Source organism: Lissotriton helveticus, chromosome 4_1 (assembly GCF_964261635.1).
Source record: "Lissotriton helveticus chromosome 4_1, aLisHel1.1, whole genome shotgun sequence".
Lineage (NCBI taxonomy): Eukaryota > Metazoa > Chordata > Amphibia > Caudata > Salamandridae > Lissotriton > Lissotriton helveticus.
Genome location: NC_136063.1, coordinates 224225226 through 224246516, shown reverse-complemented (window position 1 = coordinate 224246516; position 21291 = coordinate 224225226).

The window sequence follows — 21291 nt, the reverse complement described above, 5'->3', positions numbered from 1 at the left end:
TAGTTCAATTCCATATAGAAGAGTTGCAGGAATTTTCACTCTAAATACATCCAGACAGAGGGAGAAATGCCTCTTCCCGGTAGCGTTATACAAAGAACATAACCCCATAACATGGGCCAGCGCTTTACGTGAGTTATGTTCAATATGAGGCTTCTCACTAAGATTAGCAGATATTATTTTACCTAAAAACGTATAGGTTTTAACCACCTCAAGTTTTTGTCCGCTAATAGTCCAATTATAGCTACCAGACCTGCATTTCTTCTTACCAAAGATGCACATGATTTTACTTTTAGAACTGTTAATTTTCATATAATGTGCTTCAGCAAATTGATTCAATGCGTGTAGACGATTAGATAGACCCTTCGGGGTCAAATCTAAAACAAGTATATCGTCCGCATACATTAGAATCGATATAGCTGACCCTCCAATTGTCGGGGCTAGTCCCTCACAGACTGCAATGGAAGATGGTAAGTCAGCCGTATACAAAGAAAACAATATGGGTGCCAATATACACCCTTGTTTTAATCCATTCAGGGAGGGGATAGATTGAGAGAGACCCCTCTCTCCGCCTAGTAGCACCTTACACCATGTGTTCGAGTGTAGAGACTTAACTAGTTCGAGCAAATATCCTGGCATACCCAATGCAGCCAACTTTCTCCATAGCGTTGGACGATCCACCATGTCAAACGCCTTGGAGAAGTCTATAAATGCTACGTATACGCCACCACCTCGAACACGAGCATATTTATCCATAATCACCTGTAATAGTGTCAAATTATCTAAAGTTCCATGCTCTTTTCGAAATCCTGTCTGTTCCATGGGTAAAATACTATTTAAATCTGCCCATTCCATTATTAATATTAAAAGAATTTTAGCGAAAATTTTTCCTATTGAGTCCAATAAAGCTATTAGACGATAGTTAGAGGGTTTGTCCCGATCACCCTTTTTAAAAATTGGGATTAATATACTTCCCCTCCAAGAGTCGGGGACTGTTCGTAATTTAAAGCATGCTTGAAATACTGGAAGAAGAATCCTACTCCAGATGGTAACATCTTGCTTAATTATAGACATGGGCAGTTCGTCAGGACCCATAGCTCCGGAAGAGCGCATACTCTTCATCGCGGTAGCTATGGATTTCTCAGTAGGAAGTTCCATTTTATGGTCACTATTTGGGCCTGGATCCCATGTATCCCCCCCTGCACCATTAGGTGCATATAAGGTGGTCACAAATAGAGTCCAGACATCTTCTGAAATAGCGATTGGAGTGGGAGTTGTTATTGAGCCACATCCTTTCCTTATTATGGACCAGAAATCTCTAGATTTATTGTAAGTCGAAGCCTCTCTTAGTTTGATCCATAGAGAATCTTCTTTTTCTCTTTTTATCTTAGATCTCAGTCTTACCCTCCTTCTTTTTAATACAGCTAACTGATACTCATTTTCCCTAGATCTATTAAGGAATTGTTTCCTGACAAGTTTATTTATCTCCTTATTTAATATTAGTAGTGGGCTAGGAGAAAAATGTATCTTTTTAGGATTTCCCTTAGTCCTAACCATTGCGGTGACTTTTTTGAGGAGATTTTCAAGATGAAGGAATTCCGTACCTTGCCAAAGGTCTAGTTCTAGTAGCGTTTGGGCAAGAATGTTTTGTACATCCTTAATATTGGTAGATCCCCAATAACATCTACTTGACTTACACTTAATAGAGAGACCTCTATTCTTTAAAGACCAGGGATTAGTTTCAGGGGGAATTAGTGAGACAGTTATATTAATAATTTTATGGTCACTCAAGGGAGTGTAAGAGATCACCATATCTTTAAAGACAGAGAACGTATCATAGTCCGTAATTGCGTAATCCAAAATAGATTCACCTCTAACGGATCCATGTGTATAGTTAGCAGGAGTATCAGAAGGCATCCTGCCATTTATGATAAGTCCCTCTAGGTAACTAAGTTCCTCGAGGAGAATCTTACCTCTTTTATTAGTTTTTATTTTAGTAGGCAGGAGTGCTTGAGGTATATTGTAAGCTTCTTCCTTAGATTTATTTCTAAACATGTCTAAAGTGAAATTAGACACTTTGCTGTTTAAGTCCCCCACCAGTAATATATATGGGGGGAGATCCTCCTCTAATAATTGTTTAACATAGGAAAACATACGCTTTAAAACTGTGATAAAATTATCATCAGGGGGAATATAGGCATTTAAAATTGTGAACGAAGACCGTTTGCCTGCTGAGGCTAGATTAGTAATGGTTATGGCTTGGAAAAGATTACTATTGTCCGTATAATGGGAGAATTGCCATTGTAGAGAGTTTGATAACAAACAGGCAATTCCACCTTTTGCATGGCCTTTTTTAGAGGGAGTCGCAGGGGCCTCCAGGACAAAATAATCTTTCCCTCCATATGGGAGATTTTTGCACCATGTTTCCTGGATACATATCACATCTGCATTTAAAGAAAATAGAAAGTCAAACTTCTCTGGGCAATTAGACAAACCGGCGGCATTCCAGGAGACAATTTTTAAATGAGTGTTAAAGATGTGAAGATAGTCGTGGGTTATTCGATGTGGTGTTTGATAAGACTCCTGGTAACCAGTTCCACATCTGATTGTCTTCTGTTAAAGGAATATCTGTGCTATCATGTAATGGGCGTACCTGAGAAACCATTCGTTTACCTCTGGAGACCCAAATTTTTAGATCTTTATTACAGGTAGGATAATCATCCTGCCCAGTAGCCAACTTTATATTTCTTTCATTAGAGGTAGTACACAGATTACTATTAACATAAGGTAACACGTCAATTCCTCTACATTGAAAAACTTCCGCTTGTTGAAGAACAAGATTAGCAATTATTTTAGAGTAAAACTTTACCCTTGTTCGTTGCCCATTTATTGACCTTATTGGGAGAACTAGATCAATATCATTCGATAAAATTAGTTTTAAGCTTTCTATCTCTTTAAAGCAGTTAAGCAACCAAGATCTGTTCAGTTTTAGGTCTGAATCAAATAATGGGAGAAAATCCAATGACAAAGTATCCACATTAAAGAAAGGACTTTTTACTGGCTGAATAATCGAATTCCTAACTACTTCAGGTTGTGGCCGAAAAATGGGTGCAGATGGATTAAATACCCTTGCTACTATCGGCGTGTTTATAGTGTCTTCAGTAGTTAAGGTTAGAGTATCAGGAGCATTTACCACGGGGCATGGAGCTACCCCCCTCATAGTTGGTTCAACCGGGGTACCCCCACATACATCGTTAGTAATACAATCAACTCCCTCTTTGACGGGGGTATCCGATATCGAATTGTGTCCACTTTCGATAGTATCAGGCACTTCAGATATTATATGTTTTTGAAAAATTATTTGCCTTGGTCTTTTCTTTTTGTATTTACGTAACTGCTTCCTGTTTTTCCCTCTAGTTTTTACTTTTAAAGCTCTAGTAGTCGTCAAAGATCCTTCTGATTCTTTTTTATCCTGGATAAAGATGGGAAAAAATTCATTTCCCACCGTTTGTGACACTTCTACCAAACTATCTTCCTTCCCAGTCGGCACTGGATCTTTTTTCTGTAAGAAGGAAGATGAGGTAGATGACTTAGGGGGCTTATGAATATCAACCTTTATAGACGATCCCAAAGGTGCATTTCCCCCCACAACATTAGTGCTATCAACATCTTTTTGGACAACAGGATCAATAGAGTTAATAGAAGGAGTAATCACATTCTCAACCTTTTTAGCCAGCAATACCTGCAATATCTCAGTAACTGAAGACAAAATACAGTCGGAGTTCACAGCAAATTTACCAAGTAAAAGTAATATAGAGGACAAGATTTGCTCAAGTACTATGAGTGACTCAGAGATAGGTTTCTCATTTTTTGGGTAGCTAGATGAAGTAAAAGCGCAAATCCCCGATAGATTAAATGGCGGAGATTTCAAATCACTCTGCATTGAGAGGTTATCATTGGATTTGATAGAAGGAGTGCTGCTATATAGTAGCAATCCTGAAGGCGTTTCTCCAGCTGGTGTTTTACTATCCACGAGATGAGTCAGAGATCTCTTGTCCACATATCGTCCACAGAGTTCCAGATCGATGCTAGTAGCAATAGAAGCATCACCCATATCTTCCTCCACATTGGCTTTTCCCTTATAGGTGTTATAATGTGATGCTTGCGATTTTGTTAACAAGGGATCAGAGTCAGCACCGTTTACTGTACATAATGGGAGGATTACTTCATCTGGTTGACTCTGAAAAGGCATATTTGTTTCCATCATAGGATTTAACTGATAATCTGTCTCCATATTAGGTTGCAGTTCCGATTGTGGTAATAAGTCTATATCAGTTTTTATTGGAGCTTCTAGGGATTTATTCATGCTTTTTTCCCAGATTTGTACCAACTGCATCTGACCTTTCAAAAGTACACTATTTTCGTGCTTTTTCTTCAGGGGAGTAGATCCAGGATTTATACAAGGTTTCTCCAATATAACTTTCCCGGAGCGTAATTTCTTTGCCTCCATAATACCAGAGAGAAAACTAGTCCTACAGCAGAGTTCACAGTCCGAAATAAATAACACAATTAATAAAATATGAATTCACAGGGCGAGAAGGTGACGCTCACACAAGCAGATAACGTACTTCGTATCAGTAGAGCAGTGGAGCACAAGCGCTGCCAGATAGCGCTACAAATTCAGCAGGAGCTTTGCTGGTTCAGGCGGCACAGCGAAAGTTCAACTGTCAAAGGAAACGGCAGCCGGCTTCAAAACTAGCAGCATAGGACTCCGCTCTTCAGCGGTGCTTCAGCGCAATTTGTTCCAGGTGAGGGGGGCGTGGCGGGGAGGTTCTCCAAGCCCAGCTGACTTGTGGGCGCTGATGTTCCCTGGCCTCCTTGACGGCCAACAAGCCCACAACAACGAGTGTTTCCCGCGAAGCGGGAAACGCGAGCAGTGGAGCACAAGCGCTGCCAGATAGTGCTACAAATTCAGCAGGAGCTTTGCTGGTTCAGGCGGCACAGCGAAAGTTCAACTGTCAAAGGAAACGGCAGCCGGCTTCAAAACTAGCAGCATAGGACTCCGCTCTTCAGCGGTGCTTCAGCGCAATTTGTTCCAGGTGAGGGGGGCGTGGCGGGGAGGTTCTCCAAGCCCAGCTGACTTGTGGGCGCTGATGTTCCCTGGCCTCCTTGACGGCCAACAAGCCCACAACAACGAGTGTTTCCCGCGAAGCGGGAAACGCGAGCAGTGGAGCACAAGCGCTGCCAGATAGCGCTACAAATTCAGCAGGAGCTTTGCTGGTTCAGGCGGCACAGCGAAAGTTCAACTGTCAAAGGAAACGGCAGCCGGCTTCAAAACTAGCAGCATAGGACTCCGCTCTTCAGCGGTGCTTCAGCGCAATTTGTTCCAGGTGAGGGGGGCGTGGCGGGGAGGTTCTCCAAGCCCAGCTGACTTGTGGGCGCTGATGTTCCCTGGCCTCCTTGACGGCCAACAAGCCCACAACAACGAGTGTTTCCCGCGAAGCGGGAAACGCGAGCAGTGGAGCACAAGCGCTGCCAGATAGCGCTAAAATTCAGCAGGAGCTTTGCTGGTCCAGGCGGCACAGCGAAAGTTCAACTGTCAAAGGAAACGGCAGCCGGCTTCAAAACTAGCAGCATAGGACTCCGCTCTTCAGCGGTGCTTCAGCGCAATTTGTTCCAGGTGAGGGGGGCGTGGCGGGGAGGTTCTCCAAGCCCAGCTGACTTGTGGGCGCTGATGTTCCCTGGCCTCCTTGACGGCCAACAAGCCCACAACAACGAGTGTTTCCCGCGAAGCGGGAAACGCGAGCATTGGAGCACAAGCGCTGCCAGATAGCGCTACAAATTCAGCAGGAGCTTTGCTGGTTCAGGCGGCACAGCGATAGTTCAACTGTCAAAGGAAACGGCAGCCGGCTTCAAAACTAGCAGCATAGGACTCCCATGGTACTCTGTAATGAAAAATTACTCCTTGCGTATTGAAGAGCAATTTTGGGGAAAATATCCTAATATGAGAGCACCTTAAGCAAATGCAAGCAGCTGCTCACGCTCCCTATTTCAGTTCTGCTGCAGTTAGCAATATTTATCAGCGCGAAATGCATCCTCGCGTCCATTTTGGCTGAGAGGGGGCATGCTTGCGCTAAGAAATAGCGCCAAATGCAGAATTACTATTCTTGCCTAACTCAAGCGTAATCTTGTAGAATATTTCAGAAATTCCACATGATTATGCCATACTGAATTACGTGAGTTATGCCCACCGATACTTAAAATGTCTCTGCAAAAAATCCAATGCTTTGGAGTTGGGGTCGCCTTAGGGTGAAAGCAGGGAACTGGTACAACACCCTAAAGGGTTTTATAAGGTGCAGCATTGTAAAGAAATGGTGCTTTACAAAAATAAATTAATAGGAACACAAATGGAATAGAGTAAGAAACTAGAGGAAGAGTGAATACAGAAAATAACAACAAGTGATAGCAATTAAACAATCATGACTAGAACATTGGCTCAAAGCAGTCTACAAAGTGTCATCCTCTGTCCCAATTTAAAGGCGACAGATTCCGCGAGCGACCTGTATTGTGGTAGTGGGACATTTTACAGATGAGCAGTTTCAGCAATGAAAAGAATGGAAAAAGCGACTAGCTGCGGATTACCAAATTTACATTTTTGTGATGCAAAGCAGAGGTGTTTCACGCAAAATCATAATGCACATGTGGGTCATCATGCATGGTTCGAAAATGAAAACAGAGACATACGTGTTACAAGTGGATTGCATCGAAGTACATAAACTTCAGAAAATTAATAGAAAGCTAGCATATGTATAAGCACAATATATACTTATAGTGATTAGTCAGCAGGCTCGCCCCTGTGATGTTCTCCTGACACCATACAATCCATATTTTGTCACATTTTATCCCTGAGATGATGCTCTCCAGGTCATCTTCTGAAGCCAAATCAACTGTCTAATATTTGCGTTTCAAGAACAGCCGCAGTCGGTAATGGGTGTACCTGCAGGGCGGTGACGTGGGGAGGGGGAGGGGCAGGGTGGGGGTAGTAATCTATGGATTACGGAGCTTTACAGGTAAGTAACCATTTAAATAAATAAAACAAATTTTGTTGCGAGCAATGCCTCGCATTTGGGGATGCAGTGCACGCAACGAAATTCGTTTTATTTATTTAAATGTTTACTTACCTGTAAAGCTCCATAATCCATAGATTACTACCCCCCACCCTACCCCTCCCCCTCCCCACGTCACCGCCCTGCAGGTACACCCATTACCGATCGCGCCTGTTCAGCAATGCATGCTTTTGAGGACCTTCCCTTTAGACCTCACCCTCAAGACGTTGTTGTGCAGAGTGAGCAGTGTCAGCGGAGTAGATATTTCCATTTGTAGGCCTGCTGTTTTCTCACACTTAAAGAAAATATGTTTCAATATTGATGGCAAAAAGTTGTATCATCCAATGTTATTGTAGTAAACATATTTGAAATTGAGGAGGATGTGGAACAATAGTGCAATTCAAAATAAATATCATCTTTGTAGCATGAAAGTTTCTCTGAGGCTGCTACCACTGTGAGACTGATATGTTTGCACTACCTTGACAAATATATATAGTCACCAAACAGACATACTGATTTCCATGCATACTCATACATTCATCCACTTTTCATCTGATCTAATGTTGTGTTTCAAAACATTAACACATTTATGCATTGGTTATATTCATTATCTATGGAGAGACAAGATGTTGGATTTGTTAAAACAACAAGGATAGTGGTTTGTGGCCAAATAGCTGAATTATACGTGTTTCGGCAAATTGCCTTCGTCAGGAAGCTACAGGGAGGATGGATCAAAGAAATGTCTGCAAGTAACAAAATAGAAGAACATACCTCAATTGTGGTGTGTACCCCTAAAAAACCTCAAATATTTTATATATTTTTTTTATACGTCAAAGATTTTTGAAGGATTATTATATAAGTGGAAACTGAGAAAAGAGAGTTTAAAAACTGGTTTGTGTACTAGATCTACTCTTAAGTTAATAAGTTAGTCTGTTCCATCAAGTGTATCTGTGCCGGTCCAAATATTAAAATAGAATAGAAAATGTGCCCATAGTGGGTAGTGTACCTGGGTAGCCCACAGAAGAATTAATCAGATTAGAAGGGTTAGAGATAATGTCAAATGATCAAAGGCACAGATCTCAAACACACTCTTCCGTAGTCTCGCAAGAACAGACAAGTACACTACAAAAGCCAGTGAACAATTTTTTATTGCTAGCAAAAACACCCAATGCATTTTGCCGAGCAAATTGCCTGCATCACGAGTCAAAGAGTGGTCCAATTGCTGAAACCCATATAGTATGCCCAAGTTGCTCAACATAAACAAAGAACAATACTAACACAGTGAGCTTCATAGTACATTATATTGAGCGTCATTTTGAAACCGAAATATGCATCACCATCATCAAGGCGCAAAGATACATATTTGACTGGATACTATTGTTGTTAACACGTTATGTGCTGTGACACATTAAATCCCGATCAATGTAGTTTGCTTGTTGAAAAGCCTCGGATGTTTTTGCTGCCAATAAAATATTGCTCACTAGCTTTAGGAGTGAATATGACTGTTTCATGACAGGTTCAGGAAACCTGCTCTCTCTTCCAAATAGCAAAGCAGACTGCTTTTCCACAGGGGGAGCAGCATGCTAGCTGCTCCCCATCTGGAAAAACAATGCCGGCTCCCGCAGGATGTGGGAAGCTGGCTGGGACCGTAGGGGGATTGTGGACCCCCCCACGGCCCCAACAGAGAGGGCGAGCCCCAGGAGAGGGGGTCCCTGGGGTTATTAGTGGGCCCCTCCTCAAATTGAAAAAATAAACAAAAAAAAAGGCCGGCCCCGGGGGATGGGTTCCCCAGGGCCACATGTGGCCACAGGAGAGGGGCAAGGCAGCCCCCTCCTACATAGTAATAAAAAGAAAAAAGGGCCATGCCCCTGGGGATGGGGTCCCCGGGGTAAATTATGGCCTCGGGAGGGGGTGCCAAGCGGCCCCTTCCCGACTTCTACTTTAAAAAAAAAAAAATTGGGGGATGGGGTCCCCATGGCCAATAAATTCGAAAAAGAAGGGGGGCCACACAGCCCCCCTTCTTAAAAAAAATATGGAAAAAAACGGGATTGTGCTGGAGGCCACGCCCCTTCCTTGCATCACTCTGCATACGCGCCCCCTGGCGCACTTGCAGATGGGGAACAAATTCCCCTTCGATACTGGAGGTCCCTGGGGGCCAACTAGCCCACCAAGAACCTCCAGTATGTGCCAGGGGGTTGCATTGCAGAGAGGTGTTCTGAGGTCACACCCTTTTCTACACCTCTCTACAACGCAGCTCCATGGCGCTTACTGGAGGTACCTGGTGGGCTAGTTGGCCCCCAGGGGACCTCAGGATTCAAGGGGACTTAATCCCCCAACTTAAAATGCACCACGGACGCGTTTGCACAGTCATGAAGGTAGAGGGGGGGGCCTGAGGTGATATGTGTGCAAACAAGCCCTGTGGCGCGTTTTAAGTTGGGAAAATAATTCCTCTTCAATTTTGAGGTCCCCTGGGGGCCAACTAGCCCACCAGGTACCTTGAGTAAGCACCACGGAGCTGCGTTGCAGAGTGTTGTAAAAAGGGGCGTGACCTCTGAACACCTCTCTGCAAAGCAGCCCTGGCGCATACTGGAGGTACCTGGTGGGCTAGTTGGCCCCCAGGGGACCTCAGGATTGAAGAGGAATTAATTCCCCAATTTAAAACATGCCACAGGGCGTGTTTACAGACATATCACCTCAAGCCCCACCCTTTCCTTCACCATTGTGAAAATGTGCCCTGTGGTGCGTTTTAAGTTGAGCAGCAGTGCAGCTCTGTGATGCTTACTGGAGGTACCTAGTGGGCTAGTTGGAACCTTGGGACCCTCAGGATTCAAGGGGACTTAATCTCCCAACTTAGAATGGCCACAGGGCGCATTTACACAGTGGTTAAGGGAGGGGACGGGGCCTGAAGTGACGTGTGCAAACACGCCCTGTGGCGCGTTTTAAGTTGGAGAAAAAAATCCCCTTCTATCCTGAGGGACCCTGGGGGCCAACTAGCCCACCAGGTGCTTCCAGTAAGTGGCACTGCGCTGCGTTGCAGAGAGGTGGTCTAGGCCGTGTCCCTTTTTACATCTCTCTGCTATGCAGCTCCTTGGCGCTTACTTGATGTACCTAGTGGGCTAGTTGACCCTAGGGACCCTCAGGATTGAAGTGGAATTATTTCCCCAACTTAAAATGCACCACAATGTGTGCTTGCACAGTGGTGAAGGGAGGGGATGGTGTAGGAAAGTGGCTCTATGTATACTGAACTGAATTAAAATCAGCCGAACTACGAATTCTGATTTAGATTTACTCCCCTGTTATCAGGAGAGACCTCAGTGTTGCATCTTTGAGCCCAGTACTGATCCTGAAAAGTAATTCTAACCATACTTACCAGTAAATTTAATTTCCTTCCATAGGTAACATTGACTGGTTTCACTTGGAAATTCTTCTAAGTGTGGAGTTTTGAAACTTTACAATATTCACCTAAAATCATCCGAACAACGAATTCTGGTTTACTCACCTGTTAACTAAGCATGGGCGGATTTTGCGAATTGGCAATCCGCGAAATTGCGTATTTACGGATTCGCAATCCGCAAAATCCGCGAACTCTCGCGAATTTGCGGATTTTTTTTTTTTTGTGTGTTCGCAAGGATTTCTGCCAGTTCGCGAGGATTTTGTACCAGTTCGCAAACGCGAACTTACTTTTCGGGTAGCAACGGTCGCGAACATGTTGTTTCTACGTCTGGTTCATCACAGCACCCTCTGTTTCACCACTGCCACCCTCTGTTTCACCACTGCCACCCTCTGGCTCACCTATGCCACCCTCTGGCTCACCCATGCCACCCTCTAGTTCATCACTGTAGATTATGGGTGGAAAAGCACACCTGCCCTGCCTCAACTGACATAAATGAATTAGGGGCTGATTAATGTGTTACTGAATTTGAACTTCCTGGCTGGAACCTGCTTCCTTATCTGTAATTGCTTTCTCTGAGCCTGCTGTGAGGGTCAGAGCAGGGTCATACAATAGTTGCAAGTAGGCAACTGAACTCTGAAGGGGCCCCGCAGGAAGCACTACAGGGAATGGTTACTAATGATAAGATTGAACTTTTGCACCTGCTGAGTGCTTTCAGTTTTGCAAAAATCCAAATATCCAGCAGCATCCACAAAAAGTAATCCTTCCAGGCACTACAGGGAATGGTTACTAATGATAAGATTGAACTTTTGCACCTGCTGAGTGCTTCCAGGTCAAGATCCAAATCAAAGTGACCAGCACATGAAGAAAGCACTGAGAGGAGCCTGCTGGACAGGAACAGGAAGTTGGAGACTGTCAGGGCACTTCCTTCCTCCCACCCCCCCCCCCCCCCCAAAATGGACTCTTTGCAAAAAAAAAGTGCAGGCAAATGTCAACCTGAGGAGTTATTCTGATAAAAAACATAATTTTCAAGGTTTATGCTGCCTGCTGGTGGATTTCTTGTGCGAAATTGCAAATTTTGCAATCTCGCAATTGCGAGATTGTCGCTGCCCGCCGCATCTACGTTTTCGCAAGTGTTTACTCCCGCGAAATTGTATAGTATTCTAGTTGGCAAGTGCGACCAAGCAAAAAAATCCGCTTCGCACGGATTTACGGATTTTCGGTAAGTTCGCGAGAGTTCGCGGATTGCGAATTTACCGAAAATCCGCAAAATCCGCGAGCGGAACGGATTTTACGCCCGTGCTTACTGTTAACAGGAGAGAACCCAGTGCTGCATCTTTTAGCCCAGCACTGACCATGAAAAGAAATTCTAACCGTACTTCCCAGTTTCTTGTATTTCTTTCCATAGGAATCCATTGTTTGGTTTTCACCAGAAAAGTTTCTAAGTGTTGATTTTCACAAACTACAAATATTCCTTAAAAATCGCTTGTATAACTTAAATGCATTATTTCAACTGGTTTTAGGAGATGCACCAGTTCTGGATCCAGGATCCTCCACTGAGTAAGAAAAAGCAACAATAACACTACTTACCCGCTAAGTGAATTTCCTCTCATAGGATAGCACTGGTAATTCTATGTAAAAAGTTTTTAAGTGTCAACTTTTAATATACAATAATATTTCTTAAAAATCACTACTGTAGCCAAAACGTTTTTACTCAACTGTTTACAAGAGATGTCCCAGGACTGAATCTAGGATCCAGTCCTGTGGTTAGAAAAGTAATCCATAAAGTAACTAATTACATTTAACTAGAAATTCCCATTGAGCTCAATGTTGCATTGTGTTTGAAATGTTGTTGCCGATTGCAACAACTGTAACTTCTGTACTTAAAAGTCTATTGCCTATTTGCAAAATATTTAAACTAAAGTCATTCATTCTGAGAAAGTATATTTTGTAATGTAATGTATAAAGTAATTATAATGTAATTTAACCCCTTCCTTGCTGCCGACGGCAACGCTACCTCCCTGGTGCTGCCGTCTGCCAATGGCCGACGGGGCCCCCCCATTTTGCGGAAGTGCCGCACTTCCACAAAATGGGCGGCGCATGGGAGGGGTTAAAAAGCTAAAATATCTAAAAATAAATAGTCAAAAAAATTAGTAAATCAGTATAAAAAAAAGAAGTATAACAATTAATACATTTAAAAATTGTCATTTACAAAACCTTTGAATTTCACTGAAAAAACCTAGGTTTCAGACATGTTATAGTTAAGCATGGGCGTAAAATCCGCTCCGCTCGCGGATTTTTCGGATTTTCGGCAAATCCGCAATCCGCGAACGCTCGCGAATTTGTCGAAAATCCGTGAATCCGCTCGCGGCGGATTTTTTGCTTGGTTGCGGCGCGCGGCGTGGTGCACGGCGTTCACTTTCCGTCATTTTAGCGTTTGCCGAGTTGTTTTTCTTTGCGAGTGACGCGCCATTTTAGATCTTGCTGCGTGTTCCCGCGGGAGTTTGTCGCCCGCGAATACGTACTCGCGGCTTGCCACCTTGCACAGCACACCTCGCGAGAGTTCGCAATTGCGAACATGTAGTTGCGGCGGAAAGGAACAATCTCGCACTTGCGAAATAGAGATTTTGCAATTTCGCACAAGAAAATCACCAGCAAACAGGATAAACCTTCAGAAAATTATGATTTTTATCAGAATCACTCCTCAGGTTGACATTTGCATGGCCTTTTTTTTTGCAAGGAGTCCATTTTGGGGGGGGGGGGGAGGAAGGAAGTGCCCCACAGTCTCCAACTTCCTGTTCCTGTCCAGCAGGCTCCTCCCAGTGCTTTGTCCATCTCCTGGTCACTTTCATTTGGATCTGGAGCTGGAAGGATTACTTTTTGTGGGTGCTGCTGGATATTTGGATTTGAGGCCTTTTTGACTGTCTTTGGATCACTTTTGGATTAGAAATCAACTTTCACAAGTAAGTTTGTTTGGGGCATTACAGTTGCTGCAAGTACAATTTTGGAACTTTTTCAGAAAATTAAATAAATTATATTGTGGGTAGCCACAGTATCCAGTAGGACCAGGGTTGGTTATGGGTGCATGATACAACTGTTTTGTTGAATTTAAACACCATTGAGGCCATGGATGGGCTGGGATTGTGCAGATTTTATTGTTTTTTGTCGTTTTTTTGGGCCTGCTGGTGTGGCCCTTTGCCCAGGGGTGGTGAGTGTTGCATGGGCCTAGTCTTTCTGTGGGGTGTCTTCTTGAATTTAAACATAATTGAGGCCATGGATGGGCTGGGATTGTGCTTATTTTATTGTTTTTTGTCGTTTTTGGGGGGCTGCTGGTGTGGCCTTTTGCTTGCCCAGGGGTGGTGGTGGTGCATGGACTGAGTGTGCCTGTGGTGTTGTCTCACTCTCTTTGATGTAAACATCATGGATGGCATTGGATTGTGGTGATTTCTGGCTGTTTTTCTGTTTTTTGGGGGTGTACTGTTGATGTGGTCTGGCCATGTGGGTGGTGGTGGTGGCCATCTTGAGTGCTGGCTGGTACAGGCAACATGTGCTTGGGGTGTAAGGGGGCCATTTTGAGGAGAGGCAGTGTCTGAGGCCTGCACTTATTTTGCCTACTTTTCATCCCTTATGCCCAGGGGTAGTGAGTGTTGCATGGGCCTAGTGTTTCTGTGGGGTGTCTTCTTGAATTTAAACATAATTGAGGCCATGGATGGGCTGGGATTGTGCTTATTTTATTGTTTTTTGTCGTTTTTGGGGGGCTGCTGGTGTGGCCTTTTGCTTGCCCAGGGGTGGTGGTGGTGCATGGACTGAGTGTGCCTGTGGTGTTGTCTCACTCTCTTTGATGTAAACATCATGGATGGCATTGGATTGTGGTGATTTCTGGCTGTTTTTCTGTTTTTTGGGGGTGTACTGTTGATGTGGTCTGGCCATGTGGGTGGTGGTGGTGGCCATCTTGAGTGCTGGCTGGTACAGGCAACATGTGCTTGGGGTGTAAGGGGGCCATTTTGAGGAGAGGCAGTGTCTGAGGCCTGCACTTATTTTGCCTACTTTTCATCCCTTATGCCCAGGGGTAGTGAGTGTTGCATGGGCCTAGTGTTTCTGAGGGGTGTCTTCTTGAATTTAAACACCATTGAGGCCATGGATGGGCTGGGATTGTGCAGATTTTATTGTTTTTTGTCGTTTTTTTGGGCCTGCTGGTGTGGCCCTTTGCCCAGGGGTGGTGAGTGTTGCATGGGCCTAGTCTTTCTGTGGGGTGTCTTCTTGAATTTAAACACCATTGAGGCCATGGATGGGCTGGGATTGTGCAGATTTTATTGTTTTTTGTCGTTTTTTTGGGCCTGCTGGTGTGGCCCTTTGCCCAGGGGTGGTGAGTGTTGCATGGGCCTAGTCTTTCTGTGGGGTGTCTTCTTGAATTTAAACACCATTGAGGCCATGGATGGGCTGGGATTGTGCAGATTTTATTGTTTTTTGTCGTTTTTTTGGGCCTGCTGGTGTGGCCCTTTGCCCAGGGGTGGTGAGTGTTGCATGGACTGAGTGTGCCTGTGGTGTTGTCTCACTCTTTTTGATGTAAACATCATGGATGGCATTGGATTGTGGTGATTTCTGGCTGTTTTTCTGTTTTTTGGGGGTGTACTGTTGATGTGGACTGGCCATGTGGGTGGTGGTGGTGGCCATCTTGAGTGCTGGCTGGTACAGGCAACATGTGCTTGGGGTGTAAGGGGGCCATTTTGAGGAGAGGCAGTGTCTGAGGCCTGCACTTATTTTGCCTACTTTTCATCCCTTATGCCCAGGGGTAGTGAGTGTTGCATGGGCCTAGTGTTTCTGAGGGGTGTCTTCTTGAATTTAAACACCATTGAGGTCATGGATGGACTGGGAATGTGCAGATTTTATTGGTTTTTGTCGTTTTTTTGGGCCTGCTGGTGTGGCCCTTTGCCCAGGGGTGGTGAGTGTTGCATGGGCCTAGTCTTTCTGTGGGGTGTCTTCTTGAATTTAAACACCATTGAGGCCATGGATGGGCTGGGATTGTGCAGATTTTATTGTTTTTTGTCGTTTTTTTGGGCCTGCTGGTGTGGCCCTTTGCCCAGGGGTGGTGAGTGTTGCATGGGCCTAGTCTTTCTGTGGGGTGTCTTCTTGAATTTAAACATAATTGAGGCCATGGATGGGCTGGGATTGTGCTTATTTTATTTTTTTTTTGTCGTTTTTGGGGGGCTGCTGGTGTGGCCTTTTGCTTGCCCAGGGGTGGTGGTGGTGCATGGACTGAGTGTGCCTGTGGTGTTGTCTCACTCTCTTTGATGTAAACATCATGGATGGCATTGGATTGTGGTGATTTCTGGCTGTTTTTCTGTTTTTTGGGGGTGTACTGTTGATGTGGACTGGCCATGTGGGTGGTGGTGGTGGCCATCTTGAGTGCTGGCTGGTACAGGCAGCAACATGTGCTTGGGGTGTAAGGGGGCCATTTTGAGGAGAGGCAGTGTCTGAGGCCTGCACTTATTTTGCCTACTTTTCATCCCTTATGCCCAGGGGTAGTGAGTGTTGCATACTTGCATGTCCCTAGTCTTTCTGTGGGGTGTCTTCAATGTAAACATCATGGATGGCATGGGATTGTGCTCATTTTTCTGTGTTTTGTCGATTTTTTGGGGTGTATAACTGAACTGATGTTCCTCTGTCTTCCATTGCTTTTAGGTGCACAAGAAGACTCAATAGAACCACCAGTGCCAGGAAGAAGTCCTGCAGCGGTGTGTGCAGCATAACGTCACGCGACGTCACGTCTGGACACAGAACCCTCTGCAACTCGTGCAACTGCTGCCTGCTGACCTGCTCTGAAGAAGATGGCCCCAAAAAAAGTAACCCGTAGCTCCTCTAGCAAGAAAGGTGCCAGTAAGGAGCAGAAGAAGCAAGTTACCAAGGACACTGGTGTGCCGCCCGCCCCTTTTTTTGTGAGTAAAAAAAAAAGTATGCCTGCAGCAGCTGCAGCGGGATCTGCTGGGGACCAAGCTGGCAGCAGCACCCCCGCTCCATTGGGCTCAGTGCCACCACCACCACCACGCCAACTTAAGTCCAAGCCCTTGAGTGCTGCAGAGGCAGCCAGTATACTTCTTCAATCACCATCGACCAGTGATGTTGGCTCATCGCAAGAAAGCAGCAGCAATGTCCCTCAATCAACACAGGTTGTTGTAGCTCATCTGACGAGTGTTGAACAACCACAGCGGCAACAACAATCACATGTGCAAGTACAAGCCCAAGTACATGTGGAAGGAGAGGCAGCGCAAGGAGATGCGCATGCAGAGGTGCATGGAGGGTCACAACAAGTGCCCACAATAGTTGTTCCTCCCGAAGTAGGGGCACATCAGGAAATCGACAATCAAGGCGAGGTATCATTTGAGGAAGCCACTCCTCCTGATGATCCTTCATTGTCTTCCACAACCCTAGCAAGGAAGAGATCAAGGGTGGTGTCTACATCCTCTTCAAGCACACCTCCTTCTGATGATACGGATCAAACTTGGGAACCAGCACCACAGCCGTCTGAGAGTGAGGCACACCATGATCCAACAAAGGTACTTAAGCGTAAAAGGAAGCTCGTCCAAAGTCTCAGACTTATGGAGTGTGATGAGGCTCAACAAGAAGTGGCGGATACTGCTGCTGATGAAGACTCTGCCAACGACGACCCAGTCATCATAAAGGTCACTGCAGCCCCAGCGGGCATGCAGCAAACAGACATTTTGACCCTAGCCCGAAGAGCTGCTGCGCGTGATGATGATGATGATGATGTTGTCGATGAGGAGGCAGTGGAAACACCACAATCATTGGAGTTAAGTAGTACACCAACTCGTCCCGCTTCCATATTTCTTTCTGGCAAGAAGAGACCTGCGTCAACCTCGACCTTAATTAGTGGCGGTGAAAGTGGAAAACGTACAAAAGTTGGCCAATCCAGATCCTCCACTTCATCTGGCATTAGCTTCATGACCACCACCACCACCAGTATCGCCGCCTCCTCCAGGTCCCACAGACACTTCAAGTCCCCAGTTTGGGACTTCTTTACTGTTTGTCCCAAAAATCCAAGGTTTGCCATTTGTACCCTTTGTAAGCTTGCAGTTAGTCGTGGTAAGCCAGGTAGCAACTATGGTACCGGCGGCCAGAGTGGTCATCTTGACAGAAAGCACGGTGTCCAATGGTTTGCGCACCTAGCTGCGATCAAGAAAGGCCAAAATCAAGGAAACGTTGATGTTTCATCTGATGTTGACGAGCAGGAAGAAGACGTGTCAAACACTTCCCTTACACCCAGTACCCCTCTCAGCAGCACACCCAATGTGAGGCACACTAAGAGTGTTGGAGCGAGTGAGACACCAACGCACAAAAGTTCACCAGCGAGCAAAATTGGGTCAACGAAGTCATTATCAGCCCGTAAATGCTTGGTCCAGGCCAACATTAGAACAATGCTTACTTCAGACGTGCCATATGAACGCAACCACCCACTGACGCGTCTGTATAACACTAAGCTGGCTAAAATGCTAGCTGTGGACCTTCTACCTTTTTCTTTTGTAGAAGCGGTAGGTTTTCTTGAATTAGTTGCAACGCTCTGCCCTAAATGGAAGGTTCCGAGCCGGTTCTATTTTGCCAGAGTTGCGGTTCCAGCACTACATGAAGATGTGCTGCAGGCGATTGGGGCAGCTTTGCAGAAGAGTGCTGTTCACACAATACATCTGACAACAGACATGTGGACCAGTGGCCCAGGCGATGATTACATGTGCATCACTGCACACTGGGTCTCTTTTTCAGGTGTTATAGCAAAGCTAAACGCAGGTGTTGACCCGGACCAAGTTTTCAAAGCTGCTCGGAAACATGCAACACTAGCCATGTTTGCCTTGGAGAAAAGTCACACAGCAGAAAACCTTTTGGAAGAGTTTGACAAAAAGGTGTTGTCAATGCTATCCCCCCTAAAACGCAAGATTGGTTATGTTTCCACGGATAATGGCGCCAATGTAGTTAAGGCCATGTCACAGGGTCACCATGTTAGAGTGCCGTGTTTGGCGCACTGTATCAACCTGGTAGTTCAAAAATTCTTGAGTGATAAAGAGAGTCCAGCGTTCGAGGTAATGGCCACCTGCCGCAAAATGTGCAACCATTTCAGCCATTCTTTTAAGGCCCGGAAGCATCTGCGGAGACTGCTACTTCAACGTGGAATGCCAGTGAAAGCACTCATCCAGGAGGTGGCAACACGTTGGAACTCAACCTTCTACATGCTTGAGCGTCTGCATGAGCAGTATACGGTACTCGATCACTATTTCTTGACAGAGGCTACATCTCAGAAGGAGGACCTGCGGATGAGTAAGGCGCAATGGGCCATAGTTAAAAGCCTGACAGACATGCTTCGTCCTTTTGAGTTCTTCACGCGTGCAGTCAGCCAGGAGGACTGTAATTTGGGAAAAGCTATCCCATTGTTGTGCATACTGGAGCACCAACTGATGGCGGTTTCTTCTGAGTTTGAAAAAGATGAAAAAAAAAAAAACCATTTCATTTTGTCTGAGAAATTATTACATCGCCTACGTGGTGATGAACGTCTTAAAAACATCAACTCAGATCAGCATTACATTTGTGCTACTATTCTGGATCCACGCTACAAAAAGGCGCTGGCAGACAACGCATTCTTTCCTTTCGCTGATGCAGATGTTCAAAAGTACAAACATTGGTTAGCCTGGTCAGCCAAGAGGTTTGAAAAAGAACGGCAGGTTATTGAAGGAGAAGCCAGTACATCAGCATCAGCATCAGCAGGCCATCCGCAGTCACAAGAATCCACTTCTGCACCTGTGGCTGGGGCACAAGTGACCTCTCAGCCGTTAAAGACACCGGCAACTGGATCATCTGCACCACACACAATGACAACACTAACAGTGGCTGGGGAGGAGGATTGGCTAAGTTTGATGGGGTATGGTTCTCTAAAAAATGTCACAGGCACAGCAAAAAGTAAGCAAAGTGGAGGAACAGTTGATGACCTTGAGTCGATGGTGCAGGACTATCTGAATGACTCAACAGTGGTCTTTCTTAATGAGGAGCCATTGCAGTATTGGCATGGCAAAAAACAATTGTGGCCACAGCTCTACAACCTGGCTATAAACTATTTGTCTTGCCCACTCGCAAGTGTGTCTTCTGAACGTGTTTTCAGTGCTGCTGGTGGCATTGTAACTGCCAAACGGAGCCGCCTATCGCCCAAAAATGTGGAGCGGCTGACAATGATCAAGATGAATCAGCACCTCATACCACCAGATTACAAAGTGCGAGAAAGCACGCCACATGAAGACGATGAGGACAGCAACGTAGATGAGGGGATTTTTTCTCTGTTCGGTGCCACTGACCTCATCCAGCCTGAATTCGCAGAGTATGATGACGAAATCTTGTTCTTATTCCCTGACACCGAGCCCTGAAAATGAGACAATCAATCAAGAACTTTCTTTTTCGTCCTTATTCACTTTTATTCCTGTGTGCTTTGTGTCTCTCTTTCTTTGTTTTGCACAGTTAATTTAATTCAAACTTTAATCACCTAATCCCAAAAAGAAGACCATCATCAGAACTGTCTTCACTTGTTTGCTTATTGATTTGAAGGTGCCGCAGTCTACATTCCTCAGGTTCACAAGTTCTGAAGAACATGCTCCTCTATCCTCCTCCTCCAGACTGCGATTTCCCTCCAAGCAGAGTGCTGGATTACGCACAATGAAGAAAGACTCAGCACTTGTGGGGGTGTTGTACTTCTTTGCGGGTGAGTTGACGGTTTTGGGCCCATTGCTGTGAAGCTCTAATAATGGACAAAAGTGTTTTGGACCAAATATGAGGTGAAAATTTCTTGCCGTTTTTGCTGACTTGCTTGCCTTTGAGGTGCTCTTTGGCGGGGTTCCGGGGGTTTGTGTGTAATTTTTGGTGTCTGTCGAAGCACTGCTGCGACAGTCTAATCTTGATTGCATTTGCTTTTCAGGAAATCCGTGGTGGAAAACAGGAGTTATGATGATTGATGATGACCTAGCTGCACAGCGCGTTACTTTGGACCGAAGGCCGAGAGATATTGTAAGTATGAGATTTAGCTTTTTCGCTGTTTGGGGGTGTTGTCGGGTGTTTTTTTGCGGGTGGGTTGGCGCCGGCGGGTCTTGCCTGGGGCATTCCTGGGAAGGTCTAATACCGGATACAAGTATTTTGGACAAAATCCATAAGGAACAGCCTTTTTTTTGCCATTTCTTCAGACATCTTGCTCAATGTAGCGTTTTGGGGGGCTTCCTGCTGTTCGTGGGTGGGTTGCGGCCGGGGTCTCTGTCGAAGCACTGCTGCGACAGTCTAATCTTGATTGCATTTGCTTTTCAGGAAATCCGTGGTGGAAAACAGGAGTTATGATGATTGATGATGACCTAGCTGCACAGCGCGTTACTTTGGACCGAAGGCCGAGAGATATTGTAAGTATGAGATTTAGCTTTTTCGCTGTTTGGGGGTGTTGTCGGGTGTTTTTTTGCGGGTGGGTTGGCGCCGGCGGGTCTTGCCTGGGGCATTCCTGGGAAGGTCTAATACCGGATACAAGTGTTTTGGACAAAATCCATAAGGAACAGCCTTTTTTTTGCCATTTCTTCAGACATCTTGCTCAATGTAGCTTTTGGGGGGCTTCCTGCTGTTCGTGGGTGGGTTGCGGCCGGGGTCTCTGTCGAAGCACTGCTGCGACAGTCTAATCTTGATTGCATTTGCTTTTCAGGAAATCCGTGGTGGAAAACAGGAGTTATGATGATTGATGATGATGACGACCTAGCTGCACAGCGCCGCGTTTGG